The sequence below is a fragment of the Chanodichthys erythropterus genome, chromosome 7 (assembly GCF_024489055.1).
Source record: "Chanodichthys erythropterus isolate Z2021 chromosome 7, ASM2448905v1, whole genome shotgun sequence".
Lineage (NCBI taxonomy): Eukaryota > Metazoa > Chordata > Actinopteri > Cypriniformes > Xenocyprididae > Chanodichthys > Chanodichthys erythropterus.
This window is the reverse complement of record NC_090227.1, coordinates 33,156,225-33,167,505: the sequence shown is the minus strand read 5'-3', so window position 1 is coordinate 33,167,505 and position 11,281 is coordinate 33,156,225.

Sequence of the window (11,281 nt, the reverse complement as noted above, 5' to 3'; positions counted from 1 at the left end):
TTAAAGATACATTTATGGAAAGAAAAGAAAATTAGTTGGTTTGTACATTGGACTTTCAATGTGAGATTCATATTAAGTTAAACAGAGAACTCAATTCTTCAAATAAACATTGAGTATGAGAAACACTTTGTTTAAATTGATACCTTCAACACAAAATAAGCCGATATACATTATACATGAAGCTACTGACCTAAACTGAAACCCCAAATATATATAAATGCATATATATCAAAGACTACTTGTTGCTCCAGGACTACGCATAATCCCGAACTGTGAAACTAGTCTACCACATGTATTCCTTGCCACCATATATAGCCATAAGTGGTTTTTGAACTGAAAGGTCTAAGCCTCAGAGAGTGCAAATCAGGAATGCTTGTGGAAATAAATAAGCTTCCCCACATTGAGCAGAGGAACTCACATCCACAAGCATTTCCTGTGTATAGGATTCTTTTGGTCAGAAGTGTAAATAGAGCGTCATCCATCTGAAGGTTTGTAGAGGGAAAGAGACTACATCTCTCAATCTGCTGCCTCCATCTGTCCTCCACTTCACAGATGGGCTCCTTAGATGGAGCAGTCGGCAAGGACTCTGCTGGATCGCAGCCCTGGATTTGCCATCCATGATCATAACGAAACACTGCTATCTCTAAGGTGATCTTTAAGATTATAAAAGAATGTTCTTTCATAATCAGCGGAATTTCATCATGACATCATATACCTCATGGATGAACTATTCAACCATGACTTTTAAGTGTGACCTTTACCGAGACAGCTTTATTGCATTGAACCCAAATAAACTGGATCTCATTGTCTCATTACATTGCTAAAGATAATTATGCCCTCTAGTGTTGTAATGTAGTACTCAACCTCAATTAACACACATATATATGATTATTAGCTATTAGTCTATGTTTTATCAATACATTTTCATCTCTGCAAAGATCCAGTGATGTAATACAGATGGAGTGCTAAATGTCTCAACTGCTGGATATTTGCTTTTTTAGATCTTTTGGTAACCACAAGAACAGTATCACAGAAGGCAAATGTTGTCTCAACAGCTTGAAGCTGATGGAGCACAGAGCTGGATGTGAATTTTTAATGACAACATTCTCAGTTTGTGTTCTGTCCTTCTCAAGCATTATATGAAAATAAACATGAGAAGAAAGATTATCTTCCTAAGTGTTTAAACTTTAAAAAATTCACACTCGAGAGCGGTCTCATTTTCATTTATTTTGACTGGAAATAGAGCACACTTTCTGTGGCCGTAACCACAAGCGCTCTACTGTGAGAGGTGCCAAATGAAGGCACGTTGACTTTAAAGCAGAATTTGATAAACAGCAGTTTCCTAGTTTAAAAAAAAAAAAACATACTTTCTGTCACACAAACATATTGTTTAGCTGATTTAAAGTCATTATTCACATCTTTTCGCAAAAACCTACATTGATTCAGACCACAAGTGAAATGCTTCTGACACACTGCCTTGCAGTGATTTTAAAACAATTTAAAGGATTATTTGATGAAACCAGTACATTTTCTAGTTTGATAAGGAGATTTTTTATGATTTTAAACATTATATCAGACAAACTGGTGTTTAACTGGTGTTAAACTGGTATTTAGGTGTTCATTGTGCCATTAATGTCAATATTCAATACAGTATAGTTGTACATTAATTTGACATTATTGTGGTCATGGTCCTGTTTGCCCAACCGCTGGGTAGTTTTATTTAACTCAACTATTGTTTAAAAATTACTGTAATGCTTGCTTAAAATGAACCCAAAGTATGCTGTAAATTAAACATTTATTAATGTTTAATAAATAAACATTTATTAATAAGTTTGGTTGCCTCTAAAATTATGTGTCTGATTTTTTGGGTTCATTTTAAGCCAGTCATATTGTAATTTTTAAAGAGTTAGTTCACCACAAAATGAAAATAATGTAATTTATTACTCACCCTCATGCCGTTACACACATGTAAGACCTTTGTTCATCTTCGGAATGCAAATTAAGATATTTTTGTTGAAATCCGATGCCTCAGTGAGGCTTGCATAGCCAGCAATGACATTTCCTCTGTCAAGATCCATTAATGTACTAAAAACATATTTAAATGAGTTCATGTGAGTACAGTGGTTTAATATTAATATTATAAAGTGACAAGAATATTTTTGGTGCGCCAAAAAAAACAAAATAACAACTTATATAGTAATGGCCGATTTCAAAACATGAAGCTTCGGAGCGTTATGAAGCTTTTGTGTCTAATCATGATTCGGATCGCGTGTCAAACCGCCAAACTGCTGAAATCATGTGACTTTGGTGCTCTGAACTGCTGATTCGACACTTTGATTCATAACGCTCCGAAGCTTCATTAAGCAGTGTTTTGAAATCAGCCATCACAATACAAGTCGTTTTTTTTTTGGTGCACCAAAAATATTCTTGTCGTTTTATAATATTAATATTGAACCACTGTACTCACATGAACTGATTTAAATATGTTTTTAGTACATTAATGGATCTTGAGAGAGGAAGTGTCATTGCTGGCTATGGAGGCCTCACTGAGCCATCGGAATTCAACAAAAATATCTTAATTTGCGTTCTGAAGATGAAAAAAGGTCTTATGGGTGAGGAACGGCATGATGATGAGTAATAAGTTACATTATTTTCATTTTGGTTGAACTAACCCTTTAAACAACAGTTGGGTTAAATAAAACTGGGTTTAAAACAACCCAATCACCTGGTTTGTCCATTTTTTTTAACCCAGCATTTTTTAGAGTTTGAGGTGCTACCTAGAAAGAGATATTAAAGCTATAATATGCCTATCATTTTTAATATCAGCTGTTTACTGTAAAATGCTATGACCACCCCCTATTGATAAATGTAGATACATATGTGATAAAATTGTAAGAAACATTATTTTATTTTCATAATGAACCATTTACCAAGAATCCAGTCATGAAGAGGTCGGCCATGGTTCAAATCTTAGATCTCCTTAAATGACTTATTTGAGACTGAACTGACAAGGCCTGATAGATCAGATAGGGGTCAAATCAGGAATGAGAGAAAAGGAGCCATACTGCAGAAGCGTCATCGCCCTTGTTTCATGTGCAATCACGTCTCCAAGCAGCACTAAATCATACCATTTCAAGCCGCCGGCATCAAAAGAGTTTAATCTGTGTGTTTATTATATATTTTCACTCCTAGCGTAAACCAAACTCAGTTGTCCAAATACGCTCTCAACGCTGAGGGAGGGGTGGGGCTCTGATGAAGATTGATGGTCTCTCTGGGAGGAACATTAGCTGCTAATCAAGTTATGTTTCCTTGTGCTCAGTTTTATGCATCGCCATTTGCATGCGAAGAGCGCTAGATCCCTGTTTGCTATCAGGCCTGCTTATGAAACACACTCATGCATCCAAGTCAGAGCTGTCCATCCAGATAGACACCTTCATGCATTAACTAATCACCGTGTTTAATTTAAAAAGGACAGACATTTTCTCTTAGCAAATTTAAAAGCAAATTAAGTTGACCTAAAGTGCAGCAAAATTCTCAAATAAATAAAAATAAAATGTATTATTATTACTTAAAATAAACACATCAGCAACATAATGTCAAGTCAAGTCACCTTTATTTATATAGCACTTTATACAATACAGAGCTTTACAGTGATAAAGTCTTTATGACGGTGCACTTATGAATGGGAGAAAGTGCAACACCCAATATGGCGAATAAGCCCTGCCTTCTAAGTGAAAGAGCCAATCGTTGATTAGAAATGTAATGTAGAACGTAATCGCGTCACTGCAGCTGCCAGCGTTCTCACGTTCATGACTGTGCATTGGCTGGTCTAGCATGAAAAACAGGTTTTTAAACGCTATTTGAACATAAGAAACAATCTTTATGAGACAGTTGTTGTCAGATTTCATTGGTGTTTTCAAATATGAAATTTACTCGTAAAATTAGTGAACAGTTTTGGAGAATTTGATGTTTTGTAGGCAAAACCCGGAAGCGAGTTAGCATTTTAGGACTTCCGGTTCCAACGCCGTAAAGTCTATGGGGTTTTTGAATGGGTTTTTGCTAAATCACCTGAAATAAGGTCTGCGGTTAACAAAGCCTCTAAATACTTTCACGTTTTGATCTATGACATAAAACACACCAGTTAAAACCTGCTTGTGATTTTTTAAACTTTTACTGTGTCTTAAAATCGGCGGTTGCTAACAAATTGCTAAAAGGGACTAACGTTACTTCCTTTGGTGGGGACTTTAGACGTCATCATTAAAAACGGGACATTTGGACAGCATTTTTCATGAAAAAGTGGATAAGTACTCAGCACAGATCATAATCAGCAAGCATGTTTATAAATAAAGTTGTTTTCTAAATACAGTTTGAGGAAGCTTGGTGATGACGTTGATCCGCGACCATGGTGTGCTGTAGTCTGTGTAAGGGTCATAACCCTTTGTTAAACACATCGCTTATTTTCTGCGATTTTCCAAAAGTCTATGCGAAAAATGCAGAGGCTTTCGATCGAGGAAACCCGTGCGCCGCTTTTTTTCTGGGTTGGCCTACAAAAACCATAGACAGTAAAAGAAATGGACACAGCGACCCCATTGGAACTCAATTGAGACAAGTGAAGCCAATTTTTAGCGATTTTTAGCACTTCCGTTTCTGACGCGCAGACAAAAACTAAGCTTGATGACGTCAACAACCTGTCTGACAGATGTAAATCTTCTAGTAGCTGTGCATGCAAACTGTCATCGTTAATCTTGCAGAGACGGCGAGCTTGAGCGGGGAGTTCTTTGGCGTGAGTGAGCAGGAGTAAGTATTCTGATTAATTAGTTTGTATCAGGGGCGGTTTTCTTCATTAGGGCAATAGGGCAACGCACCACCAAAGTGAGAAAGGGACGAATTTTTCAATCACATCAACCAAAGTTACGCTAGCTGTCACTGCTAGGCTGTTTGTTCTGCTTCTGGATATAGTCCAATCAGCATCGAGTCACGCTCTGTGGAGTACCGCCTCTTTTTGGGCAATTTTAGTCTGGCCGAGATTTGCCCCGACTACTCCCATAGACTTCCATTCAAAGAACTTTTTTTTCGAACTGCAGGCACTGCAATGCAATCTCTGTGGGTTCCGGGAGGGCTAGCACTAACGTGCTTTCGTCATCATACGTAACCTTAACTTGTGTAGCGATTGGTGAAAACAAACATACCGCTATTAACAATATTTTTTTTTAAGATGAAGTGACATCCAATAATTTTCTCAGTCCATTATTTACATTTCACAGATATATTCTCCATCTGCAAATGTTATAAAGTCGAGAAAATATTTCCATTTTGCAGTCAGGCGTGGACGAGTCTTCAGCAAGCACAAACTTCCGTGAACGAGCGCCGCCGCGCGCATGCGCGCCAAACATACGGAGTTCAATCTGAGTAAAATACATTTTGCTAAAAATATTTGTAGTTGAAAATTTGTTTTTGTTGGCGAACATAATTATGCCATATGTACAATTTCGAAAATACAACTAAGTGTATTTGTACTATAGCAGTAACTGTGTAAAGTGACTGTTGTAGGGTATTCAAAATAATAATAATTGGTCTGTTCTTTTGTTTTTATTTATTTTCATTTTTTAGTTGAGTGTATTTAACTTCTGCTTTAAAAAACATTTTGATTTTACATTGTAAAGTTACAATTTTAGAATATAGCCTAGGCCTAATGTTATTTGATCCATACTACACAGTTCATGTTTGTTTTTATAGCCTTCAATATGAACATTGTTTCTAGGACAATATTGGGCAGGATATGAAATACATTTTTTTTTTAATTAAATACAGATTTTTTTTTTTTAGATCCCAGTCCTATGCATGCCTTAAATACATGCATGATTACTTAAATGATTATTTAACAGTTAGCCTATTAATTCCTGCATTTCTATTCATTCTATTTTTTAATTGTGCCCCATCAAAAAATTTTTGCACCAACCGCCACTGGTTTGTATAGTATTTTAAAATGTAACGCCAGTACGCCATATTAAGTTAATGCATACTATTGCCTGCGAGCTTCTCCTCCTGTCTGTACGGCAATTTCTCTACTGTGCGACAGAGAGTCGAGTGGTTATGACGAAATCGTTAGCCTATTTTTTACAAAAACTGTTTCTACGGGGCCATAATGTAACATAGAAGGTAATGGAGCCCTTTATACATTATCGTGTATGTTTAGAAATAAATTATGGACAAATGGAGTCTTTAAATGCCTTAGATGTAAAGTTATTCGATGTCAAAGTGACACCAAAATGAATGGGAGTCAATGGGATGCTAACGCAAGTGATCGTTCTGCTACAAGATGGCGGCACGCAGCCGACTTCAACTTCCGGTCGACTTCCTTGGGCACTGACAAAAACACGGCAGCACTCTATAGGGTATGCACGTGACGTCACCGTCGACCGTTACGACTGCGGTCACGTCCACTGAGTGGCAAAAGACTGAGCGGCAGCATTGTTTTTCAGCGTGAATGTCGCGAAAAAAAAACACAAAACACATCGAAACGGGAAAGAGCTTTGTGATTGACTGTACAAATAGCTTTGACACAAACCCTGAGGTATATAAGTTATTATTCGGATTTAAACCTACCTGTATTGTATATTCACTGGCAGATTTGCTTTATGTGTCTCCCCGCCGTCGAAATCAGGCACATATAAATGTCAGGAAACACGATTCCTGGCTGCATGCAATATCCATGGATTAGGTTTATTTGACAAGTTGTAATGAACACATTCAATTCCAACCTTTAGTGTAATTCGTCGCGTTTTCGCAGTTTCCTCTATTAAATCCAGTCACGCAGCAGCTTCTTTTGCCACTCAGTCCAGCTGAGGGAGCGCGCTTTCGGCGGGAAAGTGACGTCGATGCATACCCTCTATTCAAAAAGATAGGAGCTGCACTTGGATGCCCGATAGCCGTTTCAAAGATGGCCGCCGAGTGAAATGACTTGTCTTAAAGGGACTTTGGTGATAAACAGGAAAATAATGATGCAGTGATGCAAACAAAATTCAATTCTGCCTTAAAGCTGCTCAGTAGTTTCATTATTCAGCTGAAGTCAGTTCAGTGTTGGTTCAGTTGGGCTCACTAACTGTGTAAAGTTAATCAATTCAGTTCAATTCAGCTATAAAGCAGCTCTGCAAAAAGAGTGATTTCATCATCCAGCTCAGTTCAGTTCTCATTCAATAGTGTCAGTGCAGTCAAATCAATAATATTGCTGTATATTAAGTGTTCCCAACTAAGCAAGCCAGAGGCGACAGTGGCAAGGAACTCCATACAACTCTGACCGGATGAATGGACATGTGTGATTATGATAATGGAAATAAGAAATTATGAGTACAAATAAAACCAGTCAAATGAAAGACTGTTGACTTTGTAAAAAAAAAATTAAAAAATGTAGGCTAAAATTTATATTAAGTTTAGGGCGTAAACATATTTCTCACTCCCATTTCATGCCAAGCACCAACATCCACACCACATGCAAATAATCTTGACTTGAGGTTAGCCAGACTACCTAATCATTCCATTTCCATATGTACTGTTTTACCACAAACACTTTTTCTATCATAATGTAAATGTTTGACGCTTATTTTAGCAATCTGAGGTTTATTTAACTTACTTTTATGCCCCCATACGGCTATTTAAAAGCTGAGATTCAGCAGAGCAGTACACTAAATGTAATTGTTCTCATTTACAGCCTTATATTTGATGCAAGAGTGATCCTGATGTCAACCAAATTTGCAACAGACACATGAAAAACACAGATGGACACCCACTGCTCTTGAATGAAATGTAAAATTTGCTTTTTGATTTGTAATGACGTCATGAAGTATTCACTGATGATTGTGTGTTTACATATCTTTTCAGATGCCTGACTGAGAAGCTGTAATAGGAGGTTAGCACAATAAATATCTCTCTCACCCGCACATATGGCCGTGCACAGTAATTGACATGATTACTCATGTGACTCATACCGTGAAAATACAATTTTTGAGGGAATAACAAAGAGGCATTTAGAAATAAACTCTCAAGTGTTGTTCTATGGGCCAAACTAAATATTACACATATAACCATCATCTCAGTGGATTATGCACCAGCTGGCTTGGATATGGTCGTTTTCCTCCAGTTTAGCTCACTCAAACCAAGGAATTTAAATTAACTAACAGCTGCTGAATGAACACTTTTTATCGCGATTTTCGCAATAGCCCACAGTTATCCCTGTGCATTCCCATCATTTAAACCTAAACTAAATCAGTAACGTATACATTATTGAGGACCAGCAGTTCATCTACAGTTTTTCAGGTGTTTCCTTGTTTAAATGCACCTGCATTTTTTAAGTAATTGAGTGGATTTTCTGTTGATTTCAAACTATTCTTTGTTTATTACTTTGGCACCGAGGCACTCGTTAACTATGCCAACCTGCTATCATAGCTGACATATTTACTACCAGTTATAGGCCTACAGGTTTTGTCTCACAGCATGTTTTTATAATGTGGGTCATTGACGAATAAGGTTTTTAAAAGTGTAAAAAAAAGATTTTATTAAGTTTTATTAAGTGTTTACAATGAGATTATGTGGTTTTTATAATCAATTAACACAGATTTTGTCATTTATTTACAATATGGACAAAATTTGTCACCAAAAAAGGTCATTCGGTTTAACCAAAATTTCGGTTTTACCGAATGACACTTTTGATTATACCGAATGACGATATTTTCAAATAATGCTAACAGGCTGATATCTAGCTAGCTAGGTAATTAGCTTGCTAGTTAGCTAACAAAAGGACAAACAAACATTTTATTTCGTTAATGTTTTTAAAATATTACAACATTTTCCATGTTTTCTAGCGGTTGCACCGAATAGCCGGATGTTTCGGGACATGCGTATGCGCAAGAGTAAACATGAATTTTTCAAAAAGTTAAGAGAGAGTTAGTTACTTTGCTGTCTCAATGATGTCACATCCTGTCACATGATATTGAAAGCATGACTTGATCTAAAATGGTCCCTTTAAATTGGTTTTCTGGACATTCTTTCTCATAACAAAGCACATAATTTTATGTTGTTTTATGTTAATATGTTATAAAATCATGCCAGAATAAAAATAAATACATTTATTACATTTTAAGTAAATGAAATGTATGTATTGGCTTTTGGACGGTTAAACCAAATGACCTTTTGACACTTTAAAATCTTTAAAATACCTTTATTTGTAGCAAAATATAATTAAAACCTTTTGGATTCAATAAAAGAAATCTAGTACTTTGGATGTTATATCTTTGTTTTTTATTATTATTAAGGCCTTTGGACAAAAAAAAAAAAAAAGACCCATCATGTCATTGACCCATGTATTTATTCATTTATATTGCTCCCTGGAATACTCAAATCTGATTGGTCAGCTACAACACCTAATGGTCTTATATTCTGCATCTTCCAAAGTCCACTCAACCTCCATCTCTCGTTTCATAAAAAAAGGAGAGATTTCAGTAGCCTATTTATTTTCCTGTATTACTGTTGCAGTGTTCCTCTTGTTGCTAGGCAGATTGTTTTGCACATTGTAATGAATTTCCCGTCCAACATTTTTTCTTGTTCGAGACTCTACGTCACAATCAGGTCACAATAGGGAAAGAAGACCACAACTTCCCTTTAAAGATAACATACAGGTAAGATTATAAAATATTTTTAACTCTAAGGAATATTTTATATCCATGTTTTTATTTATTTGCTGAGTACATGCTACATGCAGTTGCATCACAAAATCATCACGAAATTCATTCAAGTTTGATGATCTAATTGAAGTCAATGCAAAACATAATTAGATTCACTAGTGTCTCAGCCTTTTGGACCACACTGTAGATGATAAAGATCATTATGATATACAATTAAAACAACTAAAGGAGATGTGATCCTTCAACTTATTTAAGTATAAAATACTATTAACTAAAGATATCAAGTTAAATGTATCATAACTGTAGGATCACTGCAACTCTATCTAAGAAAGCAGACCTTCAAATGACATTAAACCCGTCATATTATCTGCCGGTGGGATTATCATGAAGACCTACATGTGTTACACACACTTCTTATAATGAGGGATTTTTTAAGCAACATAAGCCATCCTCAAAACAATCGTTTCAAGTTCTAAGAGCCAGATGTGCCGGCCAAATGTTGTCTGAATGAAAGTGTCTATCCATGTCTACGCATACCTTTACAGTTGTGTGCGTACGTGTCTGTGAAAGCTCCCAAGACCTATTAGTGTGGGTTTGTGGCCCTTGTCACAGACCACCCGGCTGTCTGGTTCACACTTAACCTACGGCGAAACTTGACTCCAGTTTTTGCCTCCCAAAGAGGGTTTGAAAAGTGCACAGGCCTCCGAGGTCCACTCCAACTGACCGACTACAGCAAACTGTCTAAGCCGGCCAGCCAAACATCACACAGACACACTAACACAGAAAGGGATTTAAACAAAGATGCATGAGAGGATGTATATGTGTGTTTATGAGATTCTGTGTTTGAAAATGGGTAGACAGAGATATTAAGGATAAACATAGGATTTATTGTCAGGAAACAGAGCTATTTGGGTCCCATTTTACACTCCGCTTACAGGATCTGTACTTGTACATGCCCCTTAAAAAATAAAAAAAACATCAGCCATCCTCAGAACAATCGTTTGAAGTTCTAAGAGCCAATTATTAATCTGAATATTGACATATTTCTATATGGTTATCAGCCCTGGTAGCTTAAAGGGGTAGTTCACCCAAAAATTAAAATTTCTGTCATTTATTACTCACGCTCAAGCCGTTCCACACCCGTAAGACCTTTGTTAATCTTCGGAACACAAATCAAGATATTTTTGTTGAAATACGATGCTTTCGATGCTGTGCAACAAAGGCTCTGATTCCTTGACATGTTTTTTTTCAAATTCAAAGAAACAAGCAGCAAATCTATTATCGGTTAGCATTTTACTGAGTACAGTAATAGAGGTAGTGGCAGAATACAAATATCTTTCTGCTCTCAGGTTTAAAACAAACTGTAATTTCAGAACTCATAATTGTGTATAATAGAATAAGTTGGTCCTCATTATTGTACTAAAGCATACCTGTTCATTTACAAATCTATTTTGGGTCTATTGCCATCATATCATTGTTCCCTTGGCAGGACACTTCGAAAAGAGATTTTTTATCTCAGAAATTTTATTTCCTGGTTAAATAAAGGACAAATAAAAGTATTTATAATTATTAATAAAATTATAGGCAGTTTCAAAAATCACTAG